We start from the raw sequence: 13247 nt of genomic DNA on the forward strand, positions 1-13247 counted from the left end.
CGGGTAGGTTAAATGTTTAATTAAATTTAAACATACAGCATGGTAACAGGTCATTTCAGACCACGAGTCCATGCTGCCCAATTTACACTCTATTAACCTAAACCCACGGAACGTTTTGAACAGTGGGAGGAAACCGGAGCACGCAGACACGAGGAGAGCATACAAACTCCTTACATCAGCACGAGATACAAACAACGGTCCCGATTGCTGTAAAGGCTTTGCATTAACTGCTACACTAATCATACCACTCACCAGCTTACCACTGAGACTTCACTGCCCAGGCGCAGGATTTTCATGTACTGGTTAACTATCCCCATTAAGCCATTCCATCCTGAGGCAAGGTCTTGACTCCAAACACCAGCCATCCCTTTCCCTCCACAGGGGCGGCTTGACCTGCTGAGTCACTCCAACTTTGGCTCTCCACATCCTTTCACGGGTGAGCTCTTTGTTCTACACGTCCCCCTCTCTCATCTTCCCTCAGGCTATCAACCTGCTTGCATTTCTCTCCTTTCAGTTTAGACAAGTCATCAATGCAGCATAGACATTGAGTGTGCGCTGATCATCAACACATTAATCCCATCTCTCCCACATTCCCGTTAGTTCCCCCCCCCCCCAGATATTACCACTGATCTAGACCTCAGGAGTAATTTAGTGGCTGATTAACCAACCATGTCTTTGGATGTGGGAAGGATTCAAGATTCAATTTATTGTCATGTAATAGTGTCACACTCCACAAAGTGGCCTTTTGCCTGCTGTAAGGCAGACAGTTTCGTCAGCGGCAGAAATTGCCTGAAGCACCTCTTACAGTCAGAGAACGAGAGAGTCTCTATCTAGTGTTTCCGAGTGTCCATGGATTCGCCTCCGGCGCTCCCGCGGTCTCCGCAGCTGCACCGAGTCCAGTCCAAGTCATCAGCAAACAGAGCTCCACATCCGAGACTATCAGGAACCCTTCAGCGCTCTCGGCCCCCTCTCACATCGCGATTCCGATACCTGGAACCCCTTCAGCCAGATTCAAGCCAGGTAGAACAAACAAGCATTCAGTATCAGATCAGGATTGCAAGGCAGCGGCTGTACTAGTTGCTCCATGGTGCCACTGGAGGGTCGCTGTTCGGAAACACTGACTTCCTTTTTTTCCCCACAGATGGTGCCCAACTTGCTGAGTTTGTTTGCAGCATTTTCCATTTTTTCCTTGGTTATTTGTGCCCCAGAATTTTACATTTAAATTTAGACAAACAGCATGTTGCCAAAATAACCTATAACCCCTGTATGTTTTGAAGGGTGGAAGGAAACAGGGAGAATGTAGAAACACCTCACAGACAGTGCCGGGTGCTGTAAAAGCACTGTGCTAACTGCTACACTAACCATGCCGCCCCTAATTGGGGGAAAGTGATGGTCTGGGAATGGTGGCAGCATTCCCTCGTGGAGTGTTGACCTGGATTGTGCTCTAATATGTCTGAAGTGGGCTTTGCACCCACAATCTCCCGACGCGAAGATCAGAAGAATCTCCAATGGGTCACGGGCATTCATCACAGTTTATGCTTTGATGGTGTGAATCTGTGTTGATCGGCAGATGAGTTGGGGGCATGAGGTGTCGCACTGTGCTGCGAACACTGAAGACAAGTGGCGTTCACAAGCCAAAGGGTGAGCAGCCGTTTAAAATGCTTCAGATACCATCTTAATACCACAGATATGCTCTGGGTTAGTGGCTGTATTCAAGGCATTCCAGAGGCTCAGTATCACCTGGAAAGGCTGCACAACCCAAGGGTGAAGCAGCTACTAACTCACAGGGAGCTGCCTGCTGCCTGCACTGACTGGCCTGTTAATCATCCTGACTGCAGTCCACATATTTCAAAAAACAAAGAGGAATATTTTTCCAAGAATGAAATTTATTTCAGGGTTGAAAGTTTCTGGGCTGGACAGTTGCTTGTCTTTCTTTCTTAGTTTGTTCCATCGCCAGCGTTGCATTCCTGCCCTGGCAATGTTTCACATCTGGTAAATCTCAAAACAATGCTGGCCGTCTGGCTGCATGTAACCATGCTGGGGCATGATTTCCTCTCGTTTAAAAAAAACAAAATTCTAGCAGCTTTACATGGAGTTCCATTTGTTGACGGGTGAAACCTGCTCTTCAAGGATGAACAACATACAGAAGTTGCATAGAATTTTTTTTTTTCTGACTCTTCCTCCTTAAGGAGTTCCCACAGCTGAGTCCACAAACAGTATCGTCCTGACTCTGGTATCATGTGGTTCATGGCCACTGGCTATCTCTGGGATACCGGAATTGGTTCATGGGCACTCACTGAGTACAATTCCTGCTTCACTCATGCACACTGGAGTACAGGTTCTAGAGCCAGTGATTCTTTCTGGAATCACATCACTGATAGCACTGTGTTACGGTGACTCTGGACTCAAATGGGCTGTAGAACCACAAGTCCATGGTCTCATGCACTGCCAGACTGAGACCACTCGCAATTTGGAGGAACAACACCTCGTCTTCCGACTGGGCATCCTCCAACCAGATGGCATCAACATTAACTTTCCCAGTTTCTGTTAGACTCAACCCCCCCCCCACCACCCTTTTTTCTTCAGTTGCCATTTCTCCATCTATCTCTTCCCTCCCCTTTCCCCTCCATATCCTTTCCCAGAGCCAAAATCAATTTTCACCTCTCCAATGAACACTTTTTGTCTGTTGGTCTGGACTCCTCCCTCTCCCATTCTTCTCCCTTTATTTCCCCAGTCTTTAATTCCGATGCCTGTATTTTTTCACTCATTCCTTGAGGAAGGGCTCAGGCCTGAAACTGGCTGAGTTCCTCCAGCATCAGGGGCATATCTAGGGTATGGCAGGCATGGCCTGTGTGCGAGGCACCACTTGAAGGAGGGCATGCCCACATCTCCATCGCTGCTGAGCGATATCCCAGGCCTGGACATACAAGGAACACATTCTTGTTCACATATCTGTTTCTTCCATGACCGGTACATTCATCCCCCTTCCTCATCCTGGCATTCACTCTCAATTATACAATGCCAAATACAAATGGCGACCATCAAGGCCAGGTCTTGCAAGACCTTCTCATCGCCATTTCTTTTGACAGCTTGGCCACCCCTGCCATAGGTGCTATTTTGCTTCAATGCGCCGCTGTCTAACATTTCTGTGTCTTGACTACAATCACAATGTCTGCAGACTTTTATGTTTCACTGGAGTACCACAAGCATCAGCTCACTGGGGAACAGTTATATGGGCACGGACTCTCCTGGATTGAGAGCCCTGAATCTAACCACTGCACAGACAATGTCCATTGCTGAGGTCAGCTTTCATAGACCTTTGGTTAAAAGTTTCACAGACACTACAAGGTGCCACTTTACAGACATGAACGGCTTATTTTCCTCTCACACTTGACAAGGACAATAGGAAAACCAAATGAGATGTTGTGACATAAAGGTCAGAAGGAGACTTAAAGAGGTTAGAAATGGAGTGGTCTTGGGAAGGAATTCAAAACTTAAGGGCTCAAAACTGAAGACCAGGCTCCCTAAATTTCAGGTGACCAACAGATCTCCGAGCTCAAGCTAAGAATCATAAAGGTACAATGGAGAGAGTTGTGAAAGGATATGAAAACAAGATTAAAAACGCGGCGTGGTGGAGATAGGAATTGAGATACCCAGGTTGCCTGATCAGGGTGAACCTAACCCATTGATAGTACCTGAATAAAATAGGCCAGGATGGCCTGAATAGTCTTTGTGGTGCCAAAGGCCTGTGGTCAACATGAATAAATGAATGAGACATTGAGTTGGTTAAGGGCAACAGCATTCTGGATGATTTTAGATGCAACCTCAGACTTGGTTCCATGTTTCTTTGAAGGATATCAGTGTCAATGTTCTGATCACACTGGACAACACAGATTTTGCTTCCTGAATACCTTTGGGTGTATTTTCTGGATTTTAGGCTGCTGATCACAAAAATCACCTTAAAAAATTTCCTATCACGTATTGTTTTTTTAGATATAACCTATTTTTGCAATTTCCTGTCATATTTTAAGTCTACTAGTATATTGCCTACAAAGCAAACTGTCTTGTACGGTCCAAGAATGCCTGGGCATGCGCTCAATGCAGGTACTATGCAAATGCTGTCTTAGGCCTGGACCTGCTTCATCAGGATAGATGCAGATAGGCTATAAAAGCAGCTCATATACAGATGCTGGGCATTACGTTGATATAGATTGAATGCAACTGATGCACATATTCTTCAGGCAATAGCCTAGTGAGTGTACTTAACAGTAGCATTTATTGTCTTCAGGAAGATTCAGTACAGCTGAAATGTCTCATCAATGTTGCAATAGCTGTTACATTTGTGGTGAGGATACTTTTAGGGCTCAAAGACACAGCATGACTGCATTTGTTAAGAAAGCCTATGAGCTCTGCTTTAGTTGTACAATTGGTGACCAAGAAAAACCCTAAGCTCCTCCCATGTGTTGAGCAACACGTGCAGTAAATCTGAGAGCATCGTTAGTAAAATAAAAGTGGTTGAAGAAAAAACAATGCAGGAGAAACTCAGTGGGTCAAACAGTGTCGTTTATATAGCAAAGATTTTTAAAAATATATAACCGATGTTTCGGGCTTGAGCCCTTCATCAAGGCATGGAAAAATGTCAGCAGGCATCCAAATAAAAAGGTAAGGGGGAGGAGCATGGTAGCAAAGGCAGGAGGGGTTAGGTGGGGAAGGGAGGGAGGGCACAGCAGCAAGCAGGGGGAAGAGGGATGGCTGGGTGAATAGAAAGGTGGAGAGCTGACAGAGGGAAGAAAGGGAGGAAAGGAGAGAGCAGGTTAGAAATCAGAAAAGTCGATGTTAATGCCATCTGCCTCAATCAGAAAATCAGGTGTTCCTCCAATTTACGGCTAGTCTTTGTGGGGTAGTATATGAGGCAGTGGATAGATGTGAGTCTGGGAGACGGATGGTTGGCAACTGGGAGGTCCCTGTCACTGCTGTGGATAAGAGCAAAGGTGCTCGGTGAAGCGATCTCCCAATCTGAGCCCAGTCTCTGATGTAGAGAAGGCTACAAAGGGAGAATCATTATGTGATTAAATTCAATTACTGGTGGTTAATGTTTCTCCCACTTCCTACATGATACAGCAAATAGAACCATAGAACACTATAGCACAGAAACAGGCCTCTTCGGCCCTTCTAGTCTCTGCCAAACCAATTTTTTTTTGCCTAGTCCCACTGACCTGCACCCAATCCATCGCCCTCCAGACCTCTCCTATCCATGTGCCTGTCCAAATTCTTCTTAGATGTTAAAATTGAGACCACATTCACCACCTCAGTTGGCAGCTCTTTCCATGCCTCTGCCACTCTCTATGTGAAGAAGTTTCCCCTCATGTTCCCCCCTAAACTTTTCCCCTTTCACTCTTAACCCATATCCTCTGGTTTGTATCTCACTGACCCTCAGTGGAAAAAGTCTGTCTACATTTATTCTGCTTATCCCCCTCATAATTTTAAATACCTCTATCAAATCTCCCCTCATTCTTCTATGATTCAGGGAATAAAGAAAGTCCTAACCTGTTTAACCTTTCCCTGTTACTCAGTTACTCAGTTCTTTCTACCTTATTAATATCTTTCCTGTAGTTAGGAGACCAAAACTGCACACAATACTCCAAATTTGGCCTCACCAATACAACTTTACCATAACATCCCAACTCCTATACTCAATAATTTGATATATGAAGGCCAATATGCCAAAAGATCTATTTACAACCCTATCCACCTGTGACACCACTTTCATGAAATTATGTATCTGTATTCCCGGGTCCCTCTGTTCTACTACACTCCTCAGTGCCCTACCATTCACCGTGTACATCTTTTCTTGGAAATATAATCTGAAATTATCTATGTTTTGAAGTTGTCTATCATAATCTCCAATTTTTTTTCAGGAAGCAAACCTTTTGGGGGCGGGGGGAATTCAGATATTGTGTAGGTGCTGTAATCATAATGGTTTGTTCATTTGTTCATTTCCCCACTTACCAACTGCCCCCTTTCCTCTTGACTGCCAGCAGAGGTATCTTCATCATTGAGTAGCCCTTTGACAGGTAAGATGGACTTGGAGGAGAGGTATTCAAGATTGACACAGACCGCCAGGAAATGCCTTGTAGCATCTGTGTACTGATTCCAATTTGAATTCTGCCAAAGCCCAGACAGCTGGAATTCTTCAACTATCAGAAGATTAGCTGGGATTAGGAACTGACACTGGGTGGCTGTGGAGGATTAATGGGTCTGTGTCCTTTTGAAAGCTCTTTCTAGTCAGAATCCTGAAGAACAAGGCGATTTATTTCAGCACTTCTACTGGTGCTCTGAGGGTTTGTTCAATCCGGACAAAATATGGATTTGGAGTGCTATGTATTTCAGTACAATGTAGGGCTTATAATCATGGAGGAGCAATACCATTCCCCCACTTATGATTTATTGTCAGAATACATACACATCACATACAACCCTGAAATTCTTTTTCCTGCAAGTGAGGCAGAATTACCACTTAGCGGTAGTGCAAAATAAAACTGTGCACATATAAACAAATAAAGAAATGTTTAAAAAAAAACTGTGCAATACAGAGAGGGGTAAAAAACCAATAAAGTGCAAAAGTAAGAGTCCTTAAATGAGTCCCTGATTGAGTTTGTCATTGAGAAGTCTGATGGTGGAGGGGTAGCAGCTGTCCTGAACCTGGTGGTGTGGGTCTTGTGGCATCCAGACCCATTTCCTGATGCAGCAAGAACAGAGAGTGTGTTGTGTGCTGTAGTTCCTTGATGATCGCTGCTGCTCTCCGACGGCGGCGCTCCCTGTAGATGTTCTTGATGGTCGGGAGGGTCTTGCCTGTGATGTCCTGACCTGTGTCAACTACATTTTCCAGAGCTTTATGCTCAGGGGTATTGGTGTCCCCATACCAGATTGTGATGCAGCCTGTCAGCAGACTTCCTGTCATACACCTGTAGAAATTTACCAGGGTTTCTGGTGTCATACCAAACCTCCACAAACTACTGAGGAAGTAGAGGCGCTGATGAGCTTTCTTCACGAAACCATTAATGTGTTGGGTTCAGGAAAAATCCTCCTTGATAGTGACTCTCAAGAATTTAAATTTGCTCCACCTCTAATTCCACCAATGAATATTGGATCGTACACCTCTGGTTTTCCCATCCTGAAGTCAACAATCAGCTCCTTGGTTTTCGTGACATTGAGGTTGTTGTTGGTGCACCATTCAGTCAAGTTCTCAATCTTCCTGTATGTTGGCTCATCGCCCCTTTTTATACAACTCACTACCATCTTATCAGCGAATTTGTAAATGGTGTTATTGTACCAAGCCGTACACAGGTGTATAGTGAGTAAAGCAGGGGGTAAGAACCCACCCCTGTGATTCTTCAGTACTGAGGGAGATTATGGAGGAGATGTGCTTCCCAACCCTCACTGATTGTGGTCTGGAGGGGAGGAAATCCAGGATCCAATTACACATTGGGGTGTTGATTCCAAAGTCTTGGGAGTTTGCTGATCAATTTTGAGGGGATCCCCGCTCTCTCCCACTCTCATATGAATGAATCAATTTGTCCCTTTAGGTAAAATTCAAAAAAATACTGTGTAGTGAAATGGGGCATGATTTTCCCCAGAGAATCTGCAAATATACAAGAACTGAAGAGTTTAAGCCCTGGACTTTACTCTCGCTACTTTCCATCTGTAATCCCTACTGCTCTCCCAGATTTATGATCATGTATTCACCTAGACTATTTGTTTTACACCTGTACTGGGTTTATCTTGGTGTGAGCTTGCAGGCGCCTCAGATTGAAGAGACTGCCATCTGTGCGGTACCGGATGTAAACAGCGTCTTCATTGTTGGGGTCTTTCATGGCTTGGTTCAGCATCATGCTGAAGAAGATTGAAAAGAGGGTTGGTGCCAGAACACAGCCTTGCTTCACGCCATTGTTAATGGAGAAGGGTTCAGAGAGCTCATTGCTGTATCTGACCCGACCTTGTTGGTTTTCGTGCAGTTGGATAATCATGTTGAGGAACTTTGGGGGACATCCGACGCGCTCTAGTATTTGCCAAAGCCCTTTCCTGCTCACGGTGTCGAAGGCTTTGGTGAGGTCAACAAAGGTGATGTAGAGTCCTTTGTTTTGTTCTCTGCACTTTTCTTGGAGCTGTCTGAGGGCAAAGCTCACACCAAGACACAAGAGAAACTTGTCCGTGAACTACTCTTTGCAGATGATGCCGCTTTAGTTGCCCATTCAGAGCCAGCTCTTCAGCGCTTGACGTCCTGCTTTGCGGAAACTGCCAAAATGTTTGGCCTGGAAGTCAGCCTGAAGAAAACTGAGGTCCTCCATCAGCCAGCTCCCCACCATGACTACCAGCCCCCCCACATCTCCATCGGGCACACAAAACTCAAAACGGTCAACCAGTTTACCTATCTCGGCTGCACCATTTCATCAGATGCAAGGATCGACAATGAGATAGACAACAGACTCGCCAAGGCAAATAGCGCCTTTGGAAGACTACACAAAAGAGTCTGGAAAAACAACCAACTGAAAAACCTCACAAAGATAAGCGTATACAGAGCCGTTGTCATACCCACACTCCTGTTCGGCTCCGAATCATGGGTCATCTACCGGCACCACCTACGGCTCCTAGAACGCTTCCACCAGCGTTGTCTCCGCTCTATCCTCAACATCCATTGGAGCGCTTACACCCCTAACGTTGAAGTACTCGAGATGGCAGAGGTCGACAGCATCGAGTCCACGCTGCTGAAGATCCAGCTGCGCTGGATGGGTCACGTCTCCAGAATGGAGGACCATCGCCTTCCCAAGATCCTGTTATATGGCGAGCTCTCCACTGGCCACCGTGACAGAGGTGCACCAAAGAAAAGGTACAAGGACTGCCTAAAGAAATCTCTTGGTGCCTGCCACATTGACCACCGCCAGTGGGCTGATAACGCCTCAAACCGTGCATCTTGGCGCCTCACAGTTTGGCGGGCAGCAACCTCCTTTGAAGAAGACCGCAGAGCCCACCTCACTGACAAAAGGCAAAGGAGGAAAAACCCAACACCCAACCCCAACCAACCAATTTTCCCTTGCAACCGCTGCAATCGTGTCTGCCTGTCCCGCATCGGACTTGTCAGCCACAAACGAGCCTGCAGCTGACGTGGACTTTTTACCCCCTCCATAAATCTTCGTCCGCGAAGCCAAGCCAAAGAAATGAAAGAATGTACTGGGTTTACCTGATTCCCAGCAGTAGTATTTTGGATTGGGATTTGGCTAGTTTGCCACACACTAGACAGGCTGAATGGAAGAAATGATCTTGTAGTCTGTATGTAGTCTATGAAGTATGGTGTCATACATGAGAGAAATGTCCATGGACTCACCCATTTTGTCCTGACCATCAATCACCTCGTTGGACTGATCCCATGAAATTCTCCCCATATTCTCACCCAATTTTCATAATTCTAACACATGCCTACATATTTGATAACCCACCAACCTGCTGAGAAATATTCACGTTCTCGTTGATTAAACTCAATCCAAAGTCTAGCACTCTAAATTAGGGAGAAGAGACAGTCTCTCAGATTGAATTAAAGTCACAAGGAGAGACTGGATTTGTTTCATGGAGTTAAGAAGGCTTGGGAGTGTACAAACTTCTGTGCATGGACAGGGTAGAGAGTTGTGGACTTTTCCCCCATTTTATCAATGGTGTTTATAACCAGAGGACAGAGGGGAGTTATTGAGGGGATGGAGTTGGAAATGAGATTATGCTTCCTGAGGGAATTGGGAGATTTGCATTGTTTAATAAGTATCAATATGACCATTTGAATTATTAAGGCTCAGAAGGTTATGGTCCAAGTTCTGGGAGATGAAATCACTATAGATGAGTACTTGGGTTCAGCATGAACACAGTGGGACAAAGGGCCTGCTCTGTGCTGAATGTTTCGGAGTGAGTGCAACTGTATCTTATGAGAGTTGGTGCAAAATTGTACTGGACAACAATTTTTTTCCAAAAGGTTTGCTTCCTGAAAATGTGGATTATAATAGGAAGTTTGATCACATAATGATGCTGACACATTGTGTAAGTTCAACTGATTTTCGTTTGTACTCAGCATCTGATGCCCCTTATGTCAGTATCCAATGATAGTCGGCCAGCATTGATGGATTCCAGTGGCCCTGATACCGCTTTTCCACACTCGCAACGTCCTGTGAAACCTTTTACCATTTTCGTCACTGATGGCACCAAGATCAGCAGGGAGGATGTCCAAGTGGAAATTCAGAAAATGAATTTTCAACGACACATTGCACTTCATGCTTGAAGTTGACTTAAAATATGACAGGAAGTCACAAAAATAGGTTATATCTAAAAAAAAGTACATGATAGGAAACTTGAGGTGAATTTTGTGATCAGCAGCCCAATATCTATAAAACATGCACAAAAGTGTTCAGGAAGCAAAATCTTCATTATACGGTGTTATTGCAGTGGGAGTGAACATAGTAGAGAATCTGTGAAATTGTACCCCAATGGGTCAGTGTGGGGTAACTGCCCCATGAAAGTTAGTGTCTGTACAAGCACACTTTGGTGGGATTCCATGTCTGTGAAACTGAACTCCAGTGAGAGTCAGTGTCTTTCTCCAGTGCATCTTAGAGATCAGGATGTCGACATTTCCTGGGAAGTAATCTGGAGCTCCTCGGCTGACTGACAGTTCCGCTGTACCTGTGGGGGCTGCTTTGTACTGTGAGAGGTGTAAAATCACAATTCTGGAGAAACTTAGCATTGGGTTCAAGCCCAAAATGTTGGTTATGTATCTTTATCTTGGCTATATAAAGTAAACACTGAGTTTCTCAATCAGGTGTTTTTACTTCAACCAATGGAGGTCTGCAAGATTCTGAGAGGTATAGATAAGGTGGATGGCCAGCACTTTTTTCCCAGGGCAGGAATAGCAAACACAGGAGGACGTCTGTACAAAGTGAAGGGAGGAAAGTTTAGGGGAGACATCAGAGTTATGTTTTTTACAGAGAGTTGTTGGTGCCTGGAATGCCTTGGTGGTAGAGGCTGAAACATGAGGGGCATTTAAGATACTCTTATGGATGAAAGAAAAATAGAGGGTGATGAGGTAGGAAGGGTTTAGAATTTTTTTTGGAAGGATTATATGAGTCGGCACAACACTGAGGGCCTAAGGGCCTGTAATGTTCTATGTTCCACAGTGTCTGCAGACTTCTGTGTTTTACTCCATTGTGAGTTATGTATCCCACTTTGCGGTGTCTGCATTTATGCCAAGATTCCCAATCTCTGAAGCTCAGCGGGTAGTGTGCTCCTCTCATTTGAGTTTCCAGTCCGACTCTCGAGCTGACGTATTATCACGGCCGATGACAGAAACTGCCTGGATGAGGTGACCCAGTCTGTTCCCTGCTTGATCTACCACATTCACCGGCTGGTCCCCAGGTGAGCCTCCCCCTGCCATCAGTCTGATCAGTCTGCATGTCCTCTTGGCAAACAAAGCAGCCCCAACTTCCCTCGCCCTGACGCCCCTGCCTGTCCTGTTTGACCACTTCTCCCCATGTTTCTGACTGAGCCTAGTGTGTTTACAGGGGCTGTTTCTGAGCTGGATCTCCTACTCCTGCTGCTTCATAAATCTGGACCGGGACAGATTCCTGTCACTTGAACGCACAAGATCCTCGCATACACAGAACCTGCAACTACTGACCAATAAACAAAAGCAGTCTGATTTACAGCTATTCAGTATTTATAGATGTTGGTATTTTCCTATAATCAGAATTCTTTCCATTCTTCTGAGTTTTCCTGCATAGTTGTGGGCAGGCCAAGTTATTCTTGTAGGTTATCGACCAGTGTTATTGATTTTGAATTAGCTGAATGATTGCAGAGCATTGAAGGACTGTGAGTCTACTGGCAAAACACAACAATTCACTTTATTTGATGAATGCACTTTCCCCGGGGAATGTGAAACGTGGCCTCTGAGGAATCTAAATTTAGATCTCTTGGTACCACACAAGGCGAGTGTGCATGTGGCCATCAGCCGAGGTCGTGTTTGAAATTGGTGAGGAAGCTGTCCTGGTGTGTGACAAAAGGCTGCCGACGCTGTAATTGTAAAATCAATCTCACCTCCTCTTATCATATCTAATTAACACCTTTTGGCTGTTGGTCTGGACTCCTCCCCTTTCCATTCACCACCCCCCCCCCCCCCCCTTTTCTCTCCCCAGGCTTTAATTCAGATCGCTACCTGCTTTTTTTTTTTGCTTATACCTTAGGGCAGGGGTTCCCAAGCTTTTTGTTCCTCTGGGCATTTTTATAGGTTCCCGTGTACCCCTAAAAATTAAGGATAAAAATAAAACACAACACTGTGCAATCTGACTGCAGATTACAACATCATACAGTAGTGGTTATTCTCTCAGACCCAATGGACCCCCTGAAAAGTGCAAATGTACCACTGGGGGTACATGTACCCCAGGTTGGGAACCCCTGCCTTAAGGGCTCAGGCCCGAAAGGTCGATGATATATCTTCATCTTCTCTGGGCACTGTGAGACCGGCTGACTTCCTCCAGCATTTACTGTGTGTTTTGGCTAAGTCCAGGAGTCTTATTGGAGTTCATTGATCACCTTTGCTCTAACTGAACATTTCCTGACCCATCCTGCATTCCCATTCTTCGCCTTTCTCCCCTCATTTCCTACACAATCCAACTCCTTCCTCCCTTCACTCCTCCCTCCATTCGCCTTCCAATCAATTGCCCCTTTCCTCTTCCCCCACATTTTCTTCAGCTCAACATGATTGGGGCCACATTTTCATTCCCGGCTGAGAAAATCAGTAACTCTATCAGCTCCAACACCCCTCCAAAAACATCTGCGCTCCTTCATCTCAAACCTAGATCATCCCTGGGGTCGATCCATTGCCAGCTATGCCTTCAGCACCGTCTGCCTCCCTCCTCAAAAACCCATCTCTTCGAGGATGTTTTTAGTCTTCATAGAATATCTCTAGGGCACAGGAATAAAGAGACATCTTCATGTTGTAGCCCATTACTGGTGGGGATCTGAGTCCTCAAGTAACATTGGACAATGAAGAATTTTCTTCCTGAACATCTTTCATGGTATTTGGGCTGCTGATCACAAAAATCAGACATTCACACGGAAACAGACCATTTCAGCCCACAAGTCCATGAAGCCCAATTTACACCCAATTAATCTACACCCCTGGTATTTTCGAAGGGTTGGAGGAAACTGAAGCCCCTGGA

The 13247-nt window shown here is 45.3% G+C and overlaps 1 protein-coding gene across 2 annotated transcripts in view; it reads right to left on the minus strand.

The window, feature by feature from the left end:
* Nucleotides 1–13247, minus strand: part of alkbh7 (alkB homolog 7) — a 44630-nt gene that overhangs the window by 14572 nt on the left and 16811 nt on the right. The gene's annotated exons all lie outside the window — the stretch shown is intronic.

This window comes from Narcine bancroftii, chromosome 3 (assembly GCF_036971445.1).
Source record: "Narcine bancroftii isolate sNarBan1 chromosome 3, sNarBan1.hap1, whole genome shotgun sequence".
NCBI classification, from domain to species: domain Eukaryota; kingdom Metazoa; phylum Chordata; class Chondrichthyes; order Torpediniformes; family Narcinidae; genus Narcine; species Narcine bancroftii.